This window comes from Phodopus roborovskii, unplaced genomic scaffold (genome assembly GCF_943737965.1).
Source record: "Phodopus roborovskii unplaced genomic scaffold, PHOROB, whole genome shotgun sequence".
NCBI lineage: Eukaryota > Metazoa > Chordata > Mammalia > Rodentia > Cricetidae > Phodopus > Phodopus roborovskii.
In genome coordinates, this window is record NW_026126470.1 from 5,272,289 (window position 1) to 5,296,874 (window position 24,586).

The following is a 24,586-nucleotide window of genomic DNA, read 5'->3' on the forward strand; positions in this document are numbered from 1 at the left end:
ACTTGTCCTGGTTTTAAAAGAACAAAAGGGAGTCCATCTACTAGGAAATACAACAGTGTCCCCACTGAACTTAAGCTATCTCTATTAACATGGATTGCTCATGCCACAGGACTAAGAGGCCAAACAGAAAAGAAGCTACTGCACTAATGCAGAACTCACCCTGGCAGTTTGGCAAGGTGAACACAATTCATAAGAGTATCGCTCGGTGCTTCAACATTCAACAATGACAGTGAACAAACAATTACAACCATGATGTGGTAAAGTCTTTCATAAAAATTTTGAGGCTTCTCACTCTCTTCGCACCATCTACTGCGAGAATGAAGACCATTCTCAGCAGTCAGACTATCGACATTCCAGGAAATGTGGACATCACTCTGAAGAGGCACACAGCCATTGTGAAGGAACTCTCCAGAGGAACTTCAGTCACATCAACATAGAGCTGAGTCTCCTTGGGAAGAAGAAGCTCCAGGCTGACAAATGGAGGGGTAACAGAAAGGAACTTGTCACTGTCTGAACCATCTGCAGTCATGTTCAGAACATGATCAAGTGTGTCACACTGAGCTTCTGCTACAAGATGAGGTCTGTGTATGCTCACTTCCCCCATCAACACCATATTCATGAGAACAGGTCTTTGGTTGAAATCTGAAATTTCTTGAGTGAAAAATACATCCACAGAGTTCAGATAAGGACAGGTGTTGCTTATTCTGTCTCTCAAGCCCAGAAGGATGAATTAATCCTTGAAAGAAGTGATACTGAGCTTGTTTCAAATTGCATGGCTCTGATTCAGCAAGCCACAACAGTTAACAACAAAGATATCAGGAAGATTTTGGATGGTATCTATGTGTCTGAAAAGGGAAGAGTACAATACAGCAGGCTGGTGAGTAAGACCTAAGTTACCCAGCTCTAAAAACTACATCCTGAATTTAAGTATGATTTGGTGGGTCTTTTTGAACAATACAAGACTTGTGTTGAAAAAAAATGGAGGCTTCTAGGCCAAAGATATGAGTTATTTCACCAAATAAACAACCTACATGAGTTGAAATTCTGGAGTGAGGGTATAGTAAACCTAGAATGAGATATTTGAGTAAGTAAAATGAGGAATATCAGTTATGGCCTCAGAATAAGCCACATAGTACAAAATAGAACATTGGCAAGTAACCATGTGGATTTTACAGAGTATGAGTAGAACTGACTTTGATTTGGACTTCATGTATTTCCTTTGTGAACATTCTAAAATTCTACTAGTCTCCTGTTTATTCCAACCGAGAGAATCGGTTCTGTAAATGCTACAATGAGCTTCATACAGATGCACTCTATAACAGCCTGAAGACATTAGCTAGAATTGGTAGGACCTCCTAAGTCCTGTAAATAGTATTTCTGTGGCATTTAAACACAACCTATGAGTACTCATGTTTGTGTAGCCTAGAAATAAGAATGATATTTTGTCCATGGGGCCATTCTTGACCAATAGATGACATACATTGATGAGACCCTCTTAGAGTTCTGAAACAGTGCCTAGCCACCCCAGGTCACAGTCTTCTCTTCTGTGTGTGATGCTAGCTCTAGGAGAGCCTATGCCTCCAGAAGAGCTATCCATTTGTCCAACTTCCTCAGAACTGCTTGTGAAGAATCCAAGAGTCAAATGATGACTCATTTACTCTCAAGCACTTATATTCTACCAGCACGTAGCTAAGTTAATATAAAACAATCATTTTCTCTTAAATAAAAATGTATTATTTTCATTCATTCCTCACTCCCAAAAGCATTCCTTTTAACAAAAATAAATCTGCTTCTCAAACTTACAGGAGATTAATGATTTTTACCTTTTAATGAAATTCAACAATCCCATCAAATATAATTGACCTACCTTAAAATCTAAAGACATCACTTATTATAATTGAAGTGCTTTTAGGCATATCTTAGAACTTCATCATAGAATATGTTTGAAGTTCCATGTGATAAAAGATTAATTTATTAACCTTAGGGTATTTTTCTCAATCACCAAAGTTTAGAATTAGTGAAAGAAAGTGATACTCTACAGTAAACACTGGCAGTTTTTTAAACAATACAGCAAAAGCATTGGACCGAAGCAAGCCCTCTGAATGTGGGTGCCAGTTAGGAGGCCCAGGCAGTCTATGGGACCTCTAACTGTGGAACCAGTATTTATCCCTGGTGCACAAACGGAATCTGGGAGCCCATTTCCCATGGAGGGATACTATTTCAGTCCAGATTCATGGAGGAGGGCCTAGGCCCTCCTCCAAATGATGTGACAGACTTTGATGATCTCCCATGGAAGGTCTCACTATCCTTGGGAGGGGGTCAGTGGGGATCATGGGAGAATGGGAGGAAGAGGAAATGGGGGGATTGATATGTAAAATAAGATGGTTTCTAAATTAAAAAAAAAAAAAAGGTAAAAATAGACAGGTTTTGGTTAATGTAATTGTCTCAAAAGATCAGCTGTGTGGGGGACAAAATCTTCTGTTTACTTTGTGTCTGTCCATTATTTTACATAGCCATCCATCACATCTCTGATTTTTGAGAAGTGTTTCTCTTTAGAAAGTCTCTACTCTGCAACACTTTGAACTCATATCTTTCTTATTTAGATTTTGAGTAGGACCTTATAGCACTACATAGACCTTCTCATGGGATCACCTGCCCTTTGCCCACCCATGCTACAGGAGAGTCTTTCCTTTTTTGATACATTGCTCTCCTCACACTCCTCTAGTATTTACAGCACGTCTGCGCTTCACTCTATCTCTAGAGCTGTCTCACTGAATTGCAGAAGCTCCTCCTGTACATACTGGTACACTTGGATCCATTCTTTCTGAATTACATTTTTGTCTCTTTATGATGCTCTTATGCATTCTGTGGATGACAGGCTTTCTCTTTTATTTCCGTCTGGATTTAGTCTGTCTTGGAAGCAAGGCGGCATCTTTTAGTCCATTTACTGTGAAAGGCATATGACTAGCTGTCTCCTCTCATGCAACCCCCTCTGCACTTTTCTTTAAACCTCCATAACCTAGCCTCTCAGGTCATTAATTTCTCAGAAAACATTTTTCTCACTCTCCTTTTCACATAATGAAAGTAGCTACTTACCTTCAAATGAGGCAGAATCATTTCAGAGCTAGAGAATGGCTTTGCACGCACCATCACCACAAGGACCATTGCTCAAGGAGGAGATCCTGCTGAGATTTCTTCTACAACCACATGACAAATGTGAGATAACTTCTCTTCACTCTTCAGAGCCAGCGAAGCTGAAGTTTTGTTGTTGTTGTTGTTGTTTTGTTTTGTTCTTACAGATGCTTACAACTCAGGACAAGTGAATTACACCAGCAGAACACGCCCTGCCCCCTGAGATAACCACACAGTGCTCACATTACAAGGATGCAGATTTTAATCCTAGAGTGAGGCTTTGCTTCCGTTAGGAAAAGGAATCTGGAAAATCAATACAATTGTGAACAGGAATCAAAACAATGTAAGATTTCTATTTCCGTTGAATTTAGCCTTGTCAGCAACTCAAAATAACAACTTTGTCTGCTGGGGCATGTGACATGAAAAGAATTAGCATCTGGTAATAACTTAAAAGTTTATATATAGCATTTTATGTGTAAGTTGCTTTTATACAAAATGTTCATTCAAAACCCCCAGCCCCATATAACTATGTGACAGAGACACAGACACAGGTATATATTTCAACAGATACAGAAACAGGATAAGGGAAGCAACCCAGGTGACTAGCTCAAATGATACAAATCCTAGACTCAATTTCTCAATAATTTACTGTCTAATATTACAAAATTAGTTCATTTAACAAGGACCTGTTAGATCCATACTCTATGTTTAAAAAAAATCCACTAATGGTAACCCAGAAACAAGGTGTTAAAGATAATATTCTAGTGAACATGGGAAAACATCCTTAATTCTAGTTACGTGCTACAGGCATCTAGGAAAGACATTAGATATGATACTATTCCTGTAAATGACAAAGGAAAATATGATTTACCAAGTGGCTTAGATTCTGACAGTTCAGGAAAAGAAGACAACAATAACACAGTTGGGATCCTGGCATAAGAAATAAAGTGCTGAGAGGCAAGTAGTTGAGATGATGAAAGATAGTAGCAATAGATGAAAATTTAAAAGTAGGCTTATATAGAGACATTATATAATAAAAAATGCAATGTACCATGTAGTATACAGCATATTTGTAATATATATATATATATATATATATATATATATATATATATATTATACATATATATATATCTTTGGTCTACTTCTGAGGTCTGTGGCCCTTCTGCTTTTAGATATCAGGATGTGAAGAAACACAAAATCCTCAGAGAAAGAATCCAATTTTCTCTGCTTCTAAGCTTGGCAGAGCTCACTCCTAACAGGCAGCTTCAAAAGGAGCCACTTTAAAGTGAATCCTTAGCTCCCACTGAGACCCAATAGTGGAGTACAATAGCAGAGATGAGATACCTCTTCAAGCCACAAATGACTGCAGATTCAATTTACAAATGGGTTATTGTTCTTGTGTTAAACCAATAGATTTGGGTGGTTTGTGTGTAACCATAGTTAACTGGAATGTGGGAGATTCAAAATCACATTTATAAGAAATACCACAAATGTGATGGATGATAGCAGACCTTCTTCATTTGATTAGAGGGACAAATGATAAGGGAAGGAAAATTATTAAATATCTCACAAATCATACACCAGTTGCAATGCTTTCACCTAGAAAATGAAGATGGAAGTTAATGACATCTGAAAACATGAGCACACAGTAACCTAGGCTCACAATGTGCCATTAAGACACTTAAACTCTAAAAGTGTTTAGCCATCATTGAATTTTTCTTACAATAATCCTCAAGGAGACACTTGAAATTTCAGCATGTTTCTTAGATACATGAACAGATGCCGAAGATGCCTAAGAGTACGTGATTAACTTGAATTATTTTATCATGAAATATATTGCCTTGGAGATATACCTGAAAGACCTTAGAAACAGCCTAGGCTTACCATACCACCTCTTCTAGTTTCTGAGATCCGTATATGATCTGTTGGGTATTTTGTTTGCTTTGTGTTTTGTTCTTTGTTGGTTGTATCCTTTCATTTCCAGAAATGAAGAATTGGTAAATATTCTGGTCTTTTTAATGCTTGGTGTGCTTCATAGTTACAGTGTTAGAAGTATTCTGGTGTTACTGAAATATCTATTACTGAACTGGAACTCTTTCCCAGACTGTATTGTTGGGCCTGCCTACTGGTTGTTTACCATCACATAAGGGTTATGTTTGGGAGACAGCGATTTGATGTGTGTATATTAAAATGCTCTTCATACTACAAATACTTTCCACCTTCCTCTGATGAGGCACTGAGGAAAATTTTTGGAGGCCATGGGCAAAAGAGAAATAATCAGTTAAGCTCCAGTTAGAAGATAAAAGGAGTTGCTTATCACCTCACTAGGAAGTTATCTTCCAGGGTTGAGGGCAAATAAATTACGCATCACTCTCTGCCTCTCAGAAATCTTCTATGGGCTGGAACAAAGGATGCTGGAATATTTACATCAATCTTGGATTAAGGAATATCAGTACTGGCAAAAATAACTCATAAAAGCTGAATTAGAAACTTTAACTTAAAAATCATGAGCTTCTGAGTGAATATTAAATGATCTAGTTTCTCTTGAAAGTACTAAAAAGAAGAGGACTGGCATCCTCACATGGCTGCCTCTGGCCAGACAGTGTGAGGACTGCCTGCAACACACAGAGTCCTGGGGCTGCAGTAGCCACTGTTGCCCACCAGAGTTCCCTGGTGTAAGGCAGTGTTTTTACTTTGTAGCATCACAGACACATTTTTCATCTCATAAAGTTATAAAAAATGAAGTTTCTTGTATCTACATGTCTACAAAAGTAATAAAATGCAATTTAGTGACAAAGAACAATGCTTCCCATATTTTGCCATTCAGGTCACTGGGCTCAGTCACATTACTCCTTAGGCCCAGAAGAAATTAGTGTTTGCTTCATCTTACTTCAGGCAAAAGTAAACTGTTGACACTGCTTCTCTAGTCCTGAAGGGACTTGACAATATATCAGTTTCTACTTTTCTGTTTCAAAGAATTGGACCACTGCCTAAGTCCCTCCAACTGTCCTTTCACTACCTTTGAGCTATCTCACAGAATGACCATTTACGGTTTTATTGTATTGCCCTTCCAATAAATATGTCAGCTGTGGATTGAACCCAATTCCTTCTGCTTGAGCTGAGCTCACAGCCAGCAAACAACTTCGAATTCCTGCCACTCAAAATGTATTTTCAATAGTCCTCTGCTTTAGGTTGCTGCTGTACTTTGAAGTCCCCTGACTTGGACCACTGAGAGGCTCAGTAAATAAAGATACCATTTTGTAAAGCACCTCCAATTTGGTTATACAATAATTCCTGAAACTAAAGTAGCCAGACCAATCCTTGCCCTTCCTACCAATCCCAGTCCCTAGTAACAGCTGACCAGGAAAAAAATATTGATTGGTTACCTGGCATTCTTTAATCCTCTGCACACCATATTTAGCTGGCTATGGTTAGCAACACTAAAACTTGGACCAAAAAGGTAAGTATTTCATTCTTCTTGTTCTTCCCTCTGCTTCTGACCCTAGAGACTCCCTCTAACGGTCCCTTTCCAGAATAAAGCCTGTGTTGCCAATGAGTCTTTCACCAACCCCTCTCCTGTTTTCTTCTCTATGACCTTACACTACCAAGCTTAACAACATGACTTTAGTCCCTGGGACCAGTGTGGCAGAAGATGAAAACAAACTCCTGAAAATCTGTTTGCCCACACATATGTCATTGGATGCCATGTACCCTCCTAACGTAAACTAAATTAATAAAAATGCAGTATTTTTTTTTTTACTAAGATGTAAGATGGCTTAAGGTCAATCAATGCATTAGGTCCTTCACAAATCCCATAAGCAAAACAATCTATTACAGTAGACTTTTGTCCAGCAAAATAAGTTTAGTTTTCTCTCATGGTCTTTAGGCCTCAAGACTAAAACATGTCATAAAAAATGAAAAAGCCTCCTGTTGTTTAATAAAATGAGTTTTAAATCAGATTTTTCAAGTTAATGTCCAAAGTACTTACTTTCTTTTGTCTTGTTTGCTAGGAATAATCTTATAACCTTTGGATAGAGGGGGAAATGAATGAATGGACTTGCATCAGAAAGAATCCTACCTCACAGATGCAATGTAAATGGTACCTAGGACCTCTTCTGCTGCTGGCAATGACCTTGGTAATGGTGAACATCTGAATGTTGCTGTCTATGAGAGGAGAGGCTATGAGTGTTTGTGGCTTCCAAAGTTTCCATAGGTAATATTCAACAATATCATAATTTAGGAGGTAGAGTCTTTGAGAATTGATTAGATTAATAAAGTGAACCCTTGATAAGTGGTGTTAGAGCCCTTATAAAAGAAATACCTTCCTCTCCACAAGGACACAGCTACAGAAGGCGGGGTTTCCACAAATATCCTAATCAAATTTGATCTTGAATTTCCATAAATGTGGTGTGTGTGTGTGTGTGTGTGTGTGTGTGTGTGTGTCCCATTTTATAAGCCACCCAGCTTATGATATTTGTGTTATGGGCATCCCGAACAGACTCAGAAAAGAGGATATCATAAATGTCGGTAATTTTTAAAAGCAGACAGATTCCAGTATTAAAATAGATATGGAGAAATGAGACATAAGAGCAAAAAGAGGAGAGGGGGGTATTTCTGGGTACTAAGGAAAGCATTAATGGGGAATCAACAAAAGCCCAGTCATTGATTAAGCTGTTTCCAGTTAGGGCTGTATTGTTGGGTAATTAGCATCTGTTTCTGAGCTACAGAGGTAGAGGCAAGTTAATGGCCTTGCTGATGGAGCCTTATCTTCTTTCCTTCCTCAATAGCAGTTATTCTGATTTCTTGGGCCTAGAGGCTGAAGAGAAATTGGCACCTGTTTCTAATCTCTATTGAAACTTCAAAATGGAAAATAATAACCTAATTAAATGAAAGGCTTCTCCTCTCTCCCGGAGATGCTGGGAAGAATACAAAGCATTCATCAGGGTGCTCAAGTCTTGTGCAGCAGAACAGATGATGGATAAAAGTTCAGGTGCCCGACAATTAGTGCTGGGCAAGTGCTTCTGGCAGGCATCCAACGCCCAGAGAGTCGGCACAGCCCTGGCCTGCCAAACGGTGTCCTTAGGAAGCCTCATTTTCTGCCCTTCGAAAGTCAGAACTGTAATTGCTGTGTTCTGAGATGAATGAAGGGCTAATCTTCCTGTTCACTGAGTGTATTTCCAGAGGGTTTCCTCTCTGGTGTGTCAGGAAGGCAGCTCTGCCTCCCCCCCCCCCCCCAACATCACCGAGGCTTGCAATGGTTCCCATAGAAATGCACCACTGGCCACATGTACAGTGTGGGAGATCCCTTGATGGTTCACACCAGAGCCTTCTGGGAGAGCCACAACACAGAAGTGGAATCTACAAGGCTGGTATTCAAAGACTGCAGTTTTTATAAGAAGTTTTATGATTCTCGTTCCCATGAAATGACTGACTCCCAATTCTAGATAACTTTTATTCGACAGGGAGGGACTGGGCACTATGTTTTAGCTCATAGTTTATTGAGTAGTAAAAGTCTTAGCCAGATGATATCCTCACCAGACTTAAAAAAAATTAAATAGTTAAAAGAGCCAGTCACAAATTCGGATCAACTTTATTTTTAAAAGGGTAGCACACACATACAAAAGCATGTGCATGCAAACTGAAGAACCTGGAAACAGCTAGGAAACCAGCAAATACTGTGGGCCAAGTGAGGTAAGCATGGAGAAAATAAACACCAACCACAGCCACCACCCCATTCCCCCCCCAACACACCAACCAAATACCGATTGACTGTTCTGTCAGAATTCCACTTCCTTGCTAACACCTTGGGAAGATTACAGGCTGTCCTGAAGAATTTTGGAAACAGCTTGTGTGGATTTGAAAGCCGTGCAAACAGGCAGTAGTTTTATTGTAGTTAATACTCACAGCAAACCTGTAAGGTTATCAGGTTGGATATTGTCATGTCTCCTTGCAGATGAGGACAAACATACCATATGTAATGTATGTAACCTTGAACATAAAATTGTTTGTTGTTAATTTCATTTTTTCCATAGGCTTTCTTTTAGGTAGTTTTCAAAGAAGTAGAAAAATCCAACAGTGACCCCAAGCAAAGGGTGTCCAGCCATTGGAGGCATGTGTTTCTTACCAAAGAAAGAGAGACTTTTCTTTACTGAAGGATTGTCATCTGCCTGGGAGATTATTAGTGATGGACAAAATTCATGATACCTTCTCTAATAACTGGGAATATTGATAAGGACTTCATTTTTAAAAATGACCTTGATTTAATTTAGTTCTTTAAGGATTTTTAACATGATATAGAAGAAGAAAAGTTGGAGACTGAATGAGAAAAAGTCCTTACAGATCTGAATTTTCCACCAGGGCAATCAATGTATGAGTAAAGTCATCCAAAGTTTGAAGAGTTGAGTGAGGCATTCGAACTTTCAAATGACAAACATACATAAACTGCAAGATGATTCATGTTTTAAAAAATCTGTGTGCCTTACCTTATTTCTATGTTTGTAATCATTTAATGTATATATGTTAGCAAATATACATTATGTATTTATGAAAATATACTGTGTTTAAGTTCAAAAATAGATCTGTATAATCCTATTTAAAAGGAAAACGGATGTTGGTCAGACTCAGAACAGTGGTGCGTGCATATCCCTGAGTTCCCTCTTAAAGCAGATTGAAGAGTGGAAGGGAGGACCTGAGTAGGCATTGGTCTTAACTCTTCTATAATTTCTCAAGCTGGCAAGGGGTTGAGGCTTAGCACACATTAGGAAATGAATGAGGAAATAAATACATCATTTATCACTTCTTTTTACTATGGCAGGAAATATGACTTTTCTATTGCTTTTTTTCATTTATTAAACTTTATTATAAAAAAACTACAAATAAAAAACATCATGCAGTAAAAATGACCACACCCAAATCTATACACCTCGGAGACTTCTAACCATTTTTGCATAGTCATTCAGATTTTTCAGTTTAACTCTCACACATATTTCATGCATTTATTTTCCACAAAAAAAATGAAAATTTATGACACAGTTAAGACTACAAAAAATAATTAGCTTTTTATACCCCCTTATGACTCAAGTCACCAATAATTTTATGCATATAAATTTCCTCATGTTTCCAGTGAATAGACTTATTACTTCAATATAATCCATCTAAATGTACAAGAGCAAAATGGGAAAGGCTGGGTGTTCCACCCATCTTATACAAGATAAATAGGTGAGAGATGACAAGCAATTATATTTATACTTGAACATTTATGTGAATTTATCTTCAAATGTATTAGATTACTGAATATCAGGGATTGGGTTTAGCAAAATTATGATAACATCTTCCTTATTCTGTGTCATATTTTCTAGACTGAAATCAAAGCATATTAAAATATAATTTATTGACCCTATTTTCCTCAGGCTCTTGTCAGTTAATGGCTGTTGGGAGAAATTGTATCATTTTCTCCAGTGGTATAGCTACTGGTGAGCTCAATTTGTTCCAGTAAATAATCTCCCACCCATGTGGGTCTCACACAAAGAAAAGAATGGGTTCGCTGGGAGGGGAAGCTAACAAGAGTTGTGGTAAAAAGGACTAAAAGTCATATACATTTATAAAACTATGAAGCGATAAAAGTGAATTTTGAAATATATAGCAAGTTATAATTCATTTAAATAGAATGTAGCACAAATTTAAATAGTAATATGAAGTCAGACTGTTAGAGATAAATTTCTTCTTGCTGAAATGTCTTGGACGTGACAGCTGTAATTTCTTTAATTATCAGAATCTCTGCAGAACACTTTGTGAGTAGGGTTATTTTTCTTTTCTGTGTGATGATTGAATCTCCCTAGAAACATATCATCATGTTAGCTCTAAGAAATTACCACTAATTTGGGAAAGGAATATAAATGGCATAAAATCTTGCCCAACCTAAGAAATAAAGGGATAAGAAACAGTTTGTGTTCAAGGATTGTTTGTCATAACTGTTGACATTTGCAATGAAGAAAAACCACAAAGATATGCTGTCAAATAGTTCTATTAGAAGGTTATACACTTAGAGATTACTATTATCATCATGAACTAGAATTCACTCAAGCTGCTCTTTCTTGCCAACATAGTGGGTGGCCATTCCTCTTAAGGTACCTTTAGCCATCTACTTATGAGTTTCTAAGTTGAAAACTCATAAAACAAAAATCAATAAAGGCTTGAATTTGTAGATGTGACTGCAGATAATTGAATTTACTCAGTGGGTGGGGAGAATCTCGAAGGAATTAGGGTAGGGAAAACTGTGATCAAAATATATTCAGTCAAAAAAGTACTATAAACAAAATAAAGAAGAAAGTGTTTAAAATTGAAGATATTAGGAATAATGTCACTGCACAGGCTTGCAAATGGTTTTCTAATCCTAAAACAATAAATGTGTGGTTTTGAGGACAAAGTAGACAGCAAAACTGACTATAAATTCTAGAAATATGTTTTCATCAATCTTTGACTAATGAGCTGCACAGCTATCATTTGAGAGCTGCAATGGAGTGTGTGTTTGCACAGTGCAGGCAGATACACCACACTAAAGATTGGAGTGTCCCATTTAATGATTTTATTCATGAATTGACTGTAAGGGCTGCGTTACTTATTGAAAAAACAAATAATTTTTTTGTCAGGAAGAAAGTTGACAAATATTCATGTATGTGCTCATAAAAATGTACAACTTCAAGATATATGTGTACATTTCTTTATGAGATAGTCTGTAAGACTCAGGCTGAGATGGGAAACAGTGCAGATATCTGGACAGCCACAGCAGTGAAGCTGTGCTGAATTTGACAGTGAAACGTGGGTTGAATAGTTGGTATCCAGCATGTAACCAATTAACTCAGGTTGATCTGATGCAGTTATTAGTGGAGATGTGAGAGAGGAAGAAACAGGTCATGCCACAACACACTGAAGGTGTTTGCTTCAATGCAAGTATCATTATTAACATACTTTGACGATGTAAATTCAGGGATGGAAACAGAACTTAGAAAATATTTCAGTTAAAGGTAATGACTGAGTGTTTTCTATTCTCGAGCTGTGTGGTGGGGTGGAAGTACACTCACGGTAAAGGAAACTGCCATTGGAACAGAAACATGGCATGCTCAAGTAGGGTCAAGTCAAGGAGAAAGCACATATCACAAGTATTTCAACAGACGGACCTGCATTTGGCTTTGAGTGATATAAAGCAATCATTTGTAATTTCCCCCAGATCCACCTATTACTAATCAACTACTTACAATCTCATTGACTTCTCCATTCTCATGGTTAAGATGAAAGAGCACTTGAAGAAATGGATAGCCAAGGGACTGATGGTAAACATGTCAGGTAGAAGCAGATTCCAAAATGTGAGTGAAGCCTTTAGCAAAAAGAAACTTCCAGGAAACTTTATAAAAGAGGCAAACATCCCAAAAGTACCATTGAATTTTTTAAAAAAAAAAAAAACTACAGAATTCGAGAAGAGAAGCCAGGAAAATTGGGAAGCATCTAGAATTTATTAGAATAAAAAAAAAACAATGTAAAACAGCAGTGATTTCATTACCAAAGGAAGAGTTATTTTTGTAGCACATGAAACATTAATTTTCAAAGGGATGGTTCAAAGGTACATTAATTTACAAACCTAGATCAAATTAAAATGACATTACTAGCTATGTCAAGTTTAATTGATAGCATATAATAAAGGAAAAGAAATAAATGAAACCAAACTTGTATTTTCCCCAATTGTCACAGAGATTAAATCCCCACAAAATGCAGCAAGTTAAATTATATTCTAGTACATTATGTATGATTAGCATCTCATATTAGTCAGTGAACTTTTTTCAATCCTGAGCTCACAGAGAAATCTAGACCCTACCCCTGAATCCCTGGGAATGCAAATCCTTTTGGGTCCCAGCTTCCCTGGCCTGTACTGTAAGCTGATTGCTCTTTTCAACCAGGTTGTAAAATGCAGAACTCTGATAAGGAAGATCATCATATCAAAAAAGGAGCGGTCCTTGCAAATGCTCTGGAACTGAGATTTTTCTCAGGGCTCCATTAATGTAGATAAATTATTTGGAGCTAAAAAGCACTGTTTAATGGCAGAAGCTCTGTTTCTTTCTTGTGGAAGACTGAATAACTTAGTCTGGAACAATGAACCCATTCCTATAAGCCCTCAGCCTCAGAATTCAAAAACACTATTAATCCGGGAGTGACATCCCTGAGAATTGTGTATGCCTGATTCAAGGGGTTGTGCTTTTTTAAGGAGTGATATGTGTTCTTTGCTTATGTTAACTTAATGTGGTTTGCACTTTCCTTTTGTTGACAGCATCCCTTTGTACACTACAGTGCTAATTATCAAAGACAGTTTCTTACTTAAGAGGACATTCCTCAGATGGAACCACCTTCATTGACTATCTCAAGCCTAGAGTTCTATAATTGTTCTAAGTGTCTCCACCAACTGCCCCATTAAAATAAACAGCAATCTGCACTATGCCCAAGATCATTACTTCATTGTAAAAAGATTCCCACTCTGTCATTGTCGAAAAATCAAAATAAAGCTCGAAAATCATTTAATAGTTTTAAAATACAGATATATTGGAGACTGTCCAGTTTGAGTAATAATCTAGGGCTTGCCAGGTGTAATTTTCTTCTGTTTACAACATATTTAACATTGTCTTCTCTACTCAGTTCCTTGGAATACTAGTTCAAATGTAGATCATGCAAATATCCTATGAGGAAATTACAAGATGTTCTAGAACTTTAGGAAAACTCCAAGCATAGATGTTGCCTGTGTCCCAGAATTGGTCCTCTATTCTCAGAGTGAATAGTGATGCAAATATGTTAATAAGGGTGAAAGAAGCTTGGTATTTCCTTTTGATAGTAAGGCAATCTAATAAATCAGTGGCTCTCCACCTTCCTAATGTGGTGACCTTTTACTATAGTTCTCATGTTGTGGTATATAACATGAATTAATAAATGGCCCCAGAGACTAATATTGGCGTTCAAACTTCAAGCTGAATACCAGAAAAACAAAGCAGCTGGCCACTAGCTTCTTACCTCTACCTCAGGCTGAATGTGCTGATCCTGTCTCCACGAGCTCTCACCAAGCCTCCTGTCTCACTGAGCTCTCACTGGTGTGGCTCACACTCTCCTCATTGTGGCTGGAAAAGGAATGCCTCCTACTTGCTCTGTTCCTGTCTTAAATACCTCTCATCAGTCCAGGGATTAAAGGCATGAGCTCTCTTACTCTTTTAGACTGATTCAAAGTCTTGTAAGTCTGGATGGCCTTGAACTCAGAGAGATCCATCTGCCTCTTCTGAGTCCTGGGATTAAAGGTGTGTGACAACACCGCCTGGCCTCTACAGCTTGTGGCTGACTTTGCTTTCTGAATCCTCAGGCAAGCTTTATTAAATCATAAATAATGTATCACTACTGTGGTGATCTCCTCAACCATGAAAGTATGTGTGTTGCTACTTCATAACCACAATTTTGCTACTGTTATGAATCATAATGTAAATATCTGTGTTTCCCAAAGGGGTTGTGACCCACAGGTTGAGAACTACTGTAATAACTAGATGCTTTGCTGAAAACATTTTAATATTTTGCTTTGATTAATCAGCACATTCAACAGCAGATATGAAGCAGACATACATTTGTGTTGCAAGGAGAAATTACGTGTGTACACATTCATAGATAATGCAATAAGAACAAAATAGCTTTGTGAAAGTTACTTATGTTAGTGACTAAGAATAAGACAATTGGTTATCTAATACCAATGATCAGCCCTGAGGACATACACACAGGTAACTGTATACAGACTGGGCAAGGTATGTTTATGTATTAAGAATATACATGTATAAACAAAAATATATACATGGAACAAAATTATTGAAAAGAAGAGGCCATGACTTTACAGGAGAGCAAGAAAGCTTATGTGGGAGGGCTTGAGGAGAAAAAGGAAAGGGGAAATGGTGAATTTACAGTATAACATCAAAATATAAATGACTTTTTAAAAAACATTATAACTGCTAAATATAAATCGCTTAGAACTTATTTTAAGATTATCTGCAAACTAGATAATACAGGTCGGGAAAACATTTATTAAGTAAACTGTTTCATAAATAAAATTGTCAACTTCAGCTATAGCCAATGCCACGCTATTGGAGTGTGAATGCAATATGCCAGTCTTTGTTGACTCCCCATGGGAGCACTTACCTGTTGGGAGGAGTGGATAAGGGATGGGTGATGGGAGATGTCGTTCTGTAAATATGTTTCTTATTGGTTAATGAATAAAGCACTGTTGTCAAATAGGAAGGCAAGATAGGCGGGACTAGGAGAAAAGGAGGATTCTGAGAGCTGTAGTAGAGATTCAAGATGTAGAGACATGACAGAAGAGGTCTGAATCCACCACGTGGTAACACTTAGATTGATAGAAATGGGTTAATATTTAAGACAGAGTTAGCCAATAAGAAGCAGTACTAACTGGCCAACAGCTTTATATCAAATACATCATCTCTGTGTGTTTTCGGGGGTGGCTAACGTGGCTGTGGGACCAGGCTGGGGGGAAAACTGGGGGAAAAACAGATGGGCTAGGAGTAGCAAGCTGGGGAAGGAGGAGGGGTGGGAGAGAAAACTTAGATTGGAATGTAAAATGAAATTTAAAAAATACATTTAATAAAAAAATCTCTAAGTCAACAAAAATCATAAAAGGGTCTCACTAGTTGTGAAATTTCATTCTATTCTGAATAAAGATAGTGTAAAGATCATGGCAATGAGTTTTTACCAGAGTGCCTCTGCTCATGTTGTTAAAATAATGAATGGACCTAGGGCTGCACCTGGAAGTCCACGTGTTTACTCAATGACTAGGTAACAAAGCCACAACTCCAAAATAATCCTTATCCTTGATCTGTGTTAACTGAAGATCACCAACTGAAGCAAAGTTATATAAAATTATTAAAATTTCCATCTGAATGTTGACTGTTGTGTGTGTGTTTGCACTTGCATGTATACAGATGAATTAATTTTAACACACCTACTGGGATATCAATCACCCAACACCAGGGCTGACAGTCAAGAACAGCTGCTCCAAATGCTGAAGATGTAGCTCAGGTGCGGGCATTTGTCCAACTTGCACAAGGCTTTGAATTAGACCTTTACCATTGAAAGAACACAAAAAGAGCTTCTTCTGGCTGTCTGAATTAGCATTATAAAACTCAATACATCCACCTTAAGTACTCACATGTTGAGTAAATTTGGTAAAAGGACAGTGGGCTGTTACAGAAGATACCCAAAAACTTGCTGGATCATTTCAGTTTTGCCACGGGCTCATTAACACATCTTGAACAAGATATTAACCTTCACCCAGCCTTCACTTTTCTTCAGTTATGGAGGAAGAGACCCAGGCCTGACAAGAATCCCTTAACATCATGTAGAACTTTATCTGTCCTGTGGACAGGTGACCATGATGATTCCTACTGAATATCTTATATTCTAGTTTGGAAAGCAGCTCTAACACCTGTAGAATGAAAGACAGTTGTGTGTATGTATGAAACGTTGATATGTCAGTAGAATAATATGAAAATACAGAAGGATTTAGATAGCAAAAACTGTGGACAATATGAAAGGAATCTTTTAATGGGCATGATAAGCAAAAAGTACATGACACCAAGGTAATTCTCAAGCTATGTCCAGAAAGGTTCAGCTTTCACTGCCTCTAGGGATATTTCAAAAATGAGCACCAGGGCCTAATTATGTGGTCTTTTGATGATATTTGGAGTTTATGTGGCTGTAATATCTGGAATGGAATGCTACATCCATCAACAGAAAACACAGACCACTCTAAGAAACCTAGTTTGAGATGATTTCAGGGACATATCAGGCAAATGACAGAGAACAAAGGTCTGTTATTTTAGACAGCTGCAGTCAAATTATATAAAAAGATTAGAAAAAAAGGGGCCCTACCATCACCAGCAGCTCAATATATTTCCTCTAGAAAATTCCAGATCTGGAGTCCAAACCGTATATCCTCAAATCTGACACACATCATTTTGCTTTGTCAGATGAGCAGGGAGAAGTTACACAGCACAAGGCAACAGGAACAATTCTTCAAGGTTAGCCTGGGCTGAAGACACACAACCCTCACAGCCTCCACCTGACAGCTGCCTAAGAACACTATCCCAGGTATCACATAGGGACCATCCCAATTTGGTTGGTCCACTTCCTTAAAGACTTTACCTGCCTATAAAGGGGCTTGACTTTTCACAAAATAGATAATAATCAAGGCAGATCAGAGCAGTCTAGAGACTTGAAGGTACATTAACTTGAAATATCTGAAATTACTTGGCTTCTGCCTCTGAGGGCTTCTGAGGCCAGGCAAAGGTTAAGCATCAGCTTCTTGTTGAAGAATAATGCACCTGCTCTAGGGCACAGACAGGTTATCACCTGTGAAATCTGTTCCAATCCCTACAAGGAAGCCTGCTGCTTAGAAAGCACTCATGCCAGAAATGAGCTCCACCATATGGACTAAAACACACTTAAGAGACAATTTTTATCGGCAAGCTAACTAGGGCAGACTTCACATCCTGTCCCTCCTTATATCTTTTATATTCACTAACCAAGAACCATTTGTAAGTGAGTTGCTGGGTCACTGGGATGCTTCCATACCTAGTTTGTATTACTTCTCTATTTCTTCATTTAATCCACAGATACACATCCTCCACGTCCACTGAATCTGAACACCACAATGTCATTTAGAGAGCTGACGTCATCTTGGGTGAGTGCTGAAACAGTGAGGGGTCACAGACACCTCCTGAATGTTGGGTCCAGTGATCTGAAGATTCTCCTTCAGCTTCTGGAAGCGCAAATCAAGACACCTTATATCTTATGGAATCTGTGCTTACTTGTTGAGACAGGGTTGCTGATGGGAAGTGGAGAGTGACAGTTCTACTCGAGAAAGAACATGGGATTGGGAGACTGAGATCCCACTTTGCCAAGCACAACTTCAAGCACTTGGGAAAGTTTTAGTGATCTCTTGTTGCCAGTTCATCTATAAGATGAGTAATACCTGTCTACATTCTTTCTCCCAGGAATATCAAGTTCAAAACTGAAATGATACATGCAAAATATCATGCTTTGTGCAAGACATTTAGATGGTATTATTAGCTGTGAAGTTTTCTAGGCCTGGAATTTATCTCTTTCACTTGTGGAAGACTGATTGCTGCCATTCTTGTGCTCATTTAATACTCACAGATGTGAATTCCAATGCTTTAGTCCTTTCACGGAAGCATATCAAAGACACAGCATATGCCATATGTCATATTCTTGGAGCCAGAATCTTACTAAAGTGAACAAAGTGAGCTATTGCTTCATGGAACATTTAACATTGCATCCAGATATGCTTTCAGCTTTGTAAGTTTTTGCATCTTAGTCTAATCTCTAAGTGATACATATCAAATATACATGAAAATAAAATACCTCAAAGCCCATTTTATATAGATTTTGTTATTTACTTATTTTATTTATTATTTTAATTATTATTTATTGTGACAGAGTATCATGTAGGCCAGGCTTACTTAGAACTTCCTGTGTAGCTAAGAATGACATTCAACTTAGGATTCTCCTGCCTCCATAACCCATTTCAGCTATTCACCTAGGGATTCATGAATGTTAGGTCACCCATCTGAGCTACACCCCTATCCCTGTCATTTTTATTTAAGCACATGCTATTTTGCTTGTCGTCTATCAGACTGTTAACTAAGAATCAATGATTATCAACAAGCATTACCTGAGTTATAAAAGAAAGAATGACCCTCCCCACACCTGCTCCATACTCTCTCTGGAGGGCTTCCTGCAGCAAGAGAAAGATTTACTTACAGCTCATTACACACACAATGGTCACACATTCATGTCTGCAATCGTGTGGAATGTTTTTATCATTATGTGAGTGGATAATGTAGCAGAGAAGAGCTAAATGATCAGAGAAACTGGAGGCAACTTTTACAATTATGCAAAGGTGGTTTAGAGATCATATTATTGAGGCTGAAGAAAATTGGGAAGCCTAGCAGAACCTAAGAGAGCTGGCAGAACCTCCTCCACATCAAGGTGAATGCTACTGCCCCGTCTGAGCATTCCTCACCGAGACAAGTAACTCTGGCCAGGAGAGCCAATTAAACTGTTAGCTACCAATCTGAAGTCATCTGCTACCTCAGCTAAACATGTATCACTGAACCTGTTGTGATGAAAACAAGTCTTCTGAGGCACAGAATTCATTTCTCTTCCTTAACAGACTAACTTGGGGGTATGGAGATGGTTCAGAATTGAGAGTGCACACTGTAGGGCATGAAAACTGGTGTCAGATACCCCAGAAACTTGTGTAAATGTGGAGTGGCCACCTGCAGTTTCAGCCTTGAAAGGCAGAGAAAGGAGATGCTTAGTGCAAGCTGGCTAGCAAGAATAACCATATCAGTCAGCTTTGTGTTGTAATGAGAGAAGTTGCACCAATGAATAAGCTAGAAAGAACAATCAAAGACAAATCATGATATCCTGGGCATCCACAAGCTCTCATACAAACACAAGCACAGCCCTACTCATATGCATATGTACACATGAAATCACGAACACTAAATACAGAGAGAGAGAGAGAGAGAGAGAGAGAGAGAGAGAGAGAGAGAGTTTATCAAGACTAACGTACCAAAGGGGATGTAAATTGACAATAACACAATTTGGATAAATAAAATATAAACAAAACAGCTTATCCTTATAAAACTCATAGAGCTCCTCCTTAATTCACAATGCAGTCATATTCTAGTCAACTCATGTTAAGCTGAAAACATCAGAAATAGTAAAATGTGCAATATGCTTAACCTAACAACCAAACACACCTTAGCAACAGCATTCTGTAGGAAAAGAATTGTTTAATTATGACTATGAGATCCTGTCCTGGATGCAGATGACAGCTCCATGCTTCTGTCTTGTATTACTAAACCCTCTTGGCATGTGGAATCATTAGAACAGAAAAAGATCAAAGCTCAGAGATACATTCACAAATGAATTCCTATTGCTTTTCTAACACAGTAAAGCTGGAAAAATCACCAGATTTATTCACCATAAGCCCAGAAGCATCTACATTAAACTATATTATTCCTAAAAGTGCTTTACATGGTATAGATATGAAAGTAATATACATCTTAAGGAGCAATATCAAGAAACTATAAACAAAGGTAACATTTATTTTGAGTGAATAATTAATTTAGGCTGTGACACTTATGTATTTCAAAATAACCATCATTACCAAACCAATTTCTTTGTTTTTAATGCTTAAAATATTGTGAGAAATAATGCATGAAAGTTCTTGGTGCATAGTAATAATGATAGCCAATGCTAAATAATGTCCATGTTCTATACATTATGTGCTTCTATACTTAACCATTCCCCCAAACACACACACACACACACACACACACGCGCGCGCGCGCGCGCGCGCGCGCCACTATAACATACTATATCATCCATAAGAGCTAGAATTTTATCTCATTGCCTCATGTTAGAACATCTAACTCCTTAAAAATGTGCTACAATAAAATGGGCACTGAATAAAATCCTTGAATGAGTGAATAAATGATCAAGCAGAAAATGTTGAGTCCAATCTTCCTAGTAGCACAAGGAAGATTGAGTCAGGATAGGAATAAAAGACAGAAGAGAGAGAGACAGACAGAGAGAGAGAAAGAGAGAGAGAGAGAGAGAACACATAAAAGAGGGAGCCATTATTGGTTTGAAGAGAAAACTGAACCTAAAGAAAGGCCTAGAGACCTACAAGACTAACGCCAACTAACAATTTGAGCAATGGTGGAAAGGCTACCACAAATGCCCTTCCCTGATGATGAGATCAACAACTAACTTATCCATCATCATGGAGCCCTCATCTAGTACCTTTTGGAAACAGAAGCAAACACCCATAACTGAACTCTGAGTCGAACTAGAATCCAGATGCAGAGGGAGAGGACAAGACCAGGTTGCAGAAACACATAGAGACAGCTGACCTGAACAAGGGGGAGCTAACGGCAGCATGAGACTGACTCAGACCCCCTGAACAGGGGTCTCAGCCAGAAGGACTGAGCAGTCTAAGGGACCTCAGACAGTGGAACCAGGATGTATTCCTGGTGCACAAAAGGACCTTGTGGACATATCCCCCACGGAGGGATACTCTCTTAACCTAGAGACAGGAGAGAAGTCCTAGTCCCTACTTCAAATGACTTGACAGATTTACATGACCCCACCTGGATGGCATTGGGGTGGGGGGATGGAAGGGGAGGGTGGTCAGGGTGCATGTGAGGGGGGAAAGAGGGTAAGAGGGAGGGAAAGAGAGAGGGAGGGAGGAAGGGGGAATTGGGATCAACATGTAAAATTAAAATAATAATAATAATTAAAAAAAGAAATCTGTCTTTTAAAAAATGAAGAAATAAATTCTGTCAGACCACAAATGTTAAGCTGTTTATGACTTAAATATTTATGAGTTCATCCCCCTTTCTAATTATCTGACTCACTATTATGAGATAATCCTAAGTCCTTTCACTTGGGCAATTTGTTAAATAAAGTGAAGAGTTGTCTTATTCTGGAAAAAAAGAAAAAAGAAAGTGTTGAGTCCATTTAAAGAGAAGGAATTTGTACCAGCAATACAATTCTCATGCTGTTTCATCTGAAGATAGAAAATACCCTAATTTCCCATTTAGGATACAACACCCTGTGAGGTTGTCCTGGTGTGGCAATATTGGATACTTTTTGTCTGATGGAAGAGCTAAAATTTCAGTCTCTCTTGTTTTTGATTGGTTTAGGTCTTCTCAGCAATGTATATATATATTATCTCACTCCTTGGGACACTGCCTCTCACACCTTGAGGCATTCCTGAGCTCACTGAACAACAGTCAATCATTGCTTTCAAAAGTTTTAGAGGAAACAAACTCAAGAGGAAAGGTAGCAGTAAACACCAAGAAGTTACTGTGACAATACTCATTCTTTTCTTATTTTTATGTAAATTTTAATCAATCTTATTTTACATATCAACCCCAGTTCCCTCTCCCTCCCGTGTCCACTACCAAACTCCCCATCGCATTCCTCATCCACTCTGTCACATCATTTGGAGAAGGGCCTAGGCCCTCCCCTGTGTATCTAGCCTGAGAGACCTATTCTTTCCTATGCTTCAAGTTGGATTAGTATGATCCTTGGAATGCAACATCAATATCATCAGGTGATGAGTAATCAGCTCATTTGGCCTTTGTGCTAACACATCAATTTGAAGCTCTTTAAACATTTGGTAATGGTTACCCTTCATTTGTTCAACAAGGCTGGAATCTATGGACTAGCCTTTGGTAGATCACATAATAGAGACAAGAGTTGAAAGAGGGATGTCTTCTACTCCCAGTGAACAATGCAGCACAGGACAGCAACACTTACATCATGATGGAGACAGCACCTTCATGGAAGTCACAATCAGAGAACAATGTAGTAAGGGTTACAGACATTCAGAGCATGGGGCTTGCAGGGGATTGGGATGAAATGGAAGGTTTAACAATGGAGGAGGAACCTGCACAGGAGTCTTGAAAGATCTGCAGACTCTCTCCACCCTCCAAGCTCATTTTATAACCGTTACCCATTGTAACAAGCCAGGTGTCTTTGGAGAACATAAAGGAATTCTGCCTGGCTGATTGCTCAAACACAGCCCTGCACATGCAGCCCCTGTTCCAGACCCATCAGAATGACAGCACACACAATACTCCCTGCTGCTGAAATATAGGCACTTTTATTCCCTTCTCCAAATATGTAACAAGGTTCCACCAAAGCAGTGGGGAATCACATTATCTAGAGCTCAAAGGGGAAGCTATAATATCCTTAATGGAAAGTTTTTGCTGCAGTTAGTTCAATTGTAAACAGTTAAAAATAATAAATGATTCTAAGTAGATTTAGAGGAAGCATTAGCTGGAAAATTATGCATTAATACTGATAAACTTGAAAGAATCAACTTCTAAGAGAGGAGTAACAACTACACATTTGCTTAAAAAGATCCACAGACCACAGAAAAGGTATCACAAGCTTACAATATGGGCTGTCCTTAGCAACCATTTTGGGGACAATTCATTATTTATTTTTTGCAGCATTTTTCAACATAGACACCCATTTAATAATAAATTCTATAAAATACTAAGCTTATGATCTCATTTAACTACAAGAGATGTTGCCCTAAGTGATTTTCTTGTTATTATCTATCATCAACTGACATTAGGCAAATTAGATCACAGTCAGAAATGCAGCTATGCAGAGGGCAGCTTTGTGCTCATGGCTGCTGCTAAAAAGTTGGGTGTAGCATTTTTATTATTGGCTATTTGACTACAAACTATCAGAACTGTAAGGAAGCTCTCTTTATTCTATGCAATGTGATACTTCATTAGTTAGATGTGCATGCACACGCGCACTTGCGTGCATGCGTTTGTGTGTGTGTGTGTATGTGTGTTACTAGTGACCGGGAATAAAATAAAAGTATTTTTACATTGCAAAAAAAATGTTTGCATACAAAATAATATGTGAAACAGAAGTATTTTGTGGAAAAACATTGTAAGCTGCTAATTTGTTTTTCCTTAGGAATCTGGCTAGCTCTAGAATTGTCACCAGATGTGACTAGAATTTGAAAAGAATGTTACATGTTCTACTTACAGCCAGCAAGAACAAAAACAATGTTAAAGGAAATTATAAATTCAAACTTAAGTCTAAATCAGGTTCTGTGAGCCTTTAGCACTATTTTGTTTACCCCTAGTCTAAATGGGTTCTGATGATATTTTTCTAAAATACCTAATTCTTTTTTGCATGTGTATATTTTGTGACACAACACTTTTGTCTTATCTTCTCACATTTTCCTCTATTCATCCTCCTCATTGCCAGTCCCAAGGATGTGCAGGCATAGTGTCATGCCTCTAAGGATTCCCTTGTCACACTTCGGTGGCAGTGTTCTCTATCAAATTGATTCATCCTGGGTGATTCCTTAAGTATATTTGTAAATAGAGCACTTCGGCCCTGGAGCATCAAAATAGGTAAGATTTGTCTTTGTGTACACCAGTGTCCCTTTCTGTTTCCTTACCTACCCGTGCAGGTCCTTCTGTCCCCAAACTTCTTATATCTCATTTGTCATATCTCTACACTCTTTGGAAAAAGGCTTAATCCAGAAAATCAATTTGAAGTCATTCATACGACTATTAGAGTTTAAACCAGGAATGGTCTCTCTCAGGATGACAGTCAAAGATGCTCACTATCAGTATGTCAAGAGGATTGGCACATGGGTCAAATGGCAAGCAATGATGATCGCTCTGTGGAATCTTTTCCAGGAGCCATTCTTTTTAATCTACAGCTTTCTCTTGGGAGGTGTTACGAAGCTGACACAAGCTACCCTGCTCTTTTCTTATCCTGAGAATTGGAC

At 38.2% G+C, this 24,586-nt stretch overlaps 1 pseudogene; it reads left to right on the plus strand.

Moving 5' to 3' along the window:
• The first annotated feature begins 317 nt into the window (after positions 1 to 317).
• On the plus strand, positions 318 to 892 carry LOC127227315 (60S ribosomal protein L9-like; annotated as a pseudogene).
• The last annotated feature ends 23,694 nt before the right edge of the window (positions 893 to 24,586 follow it).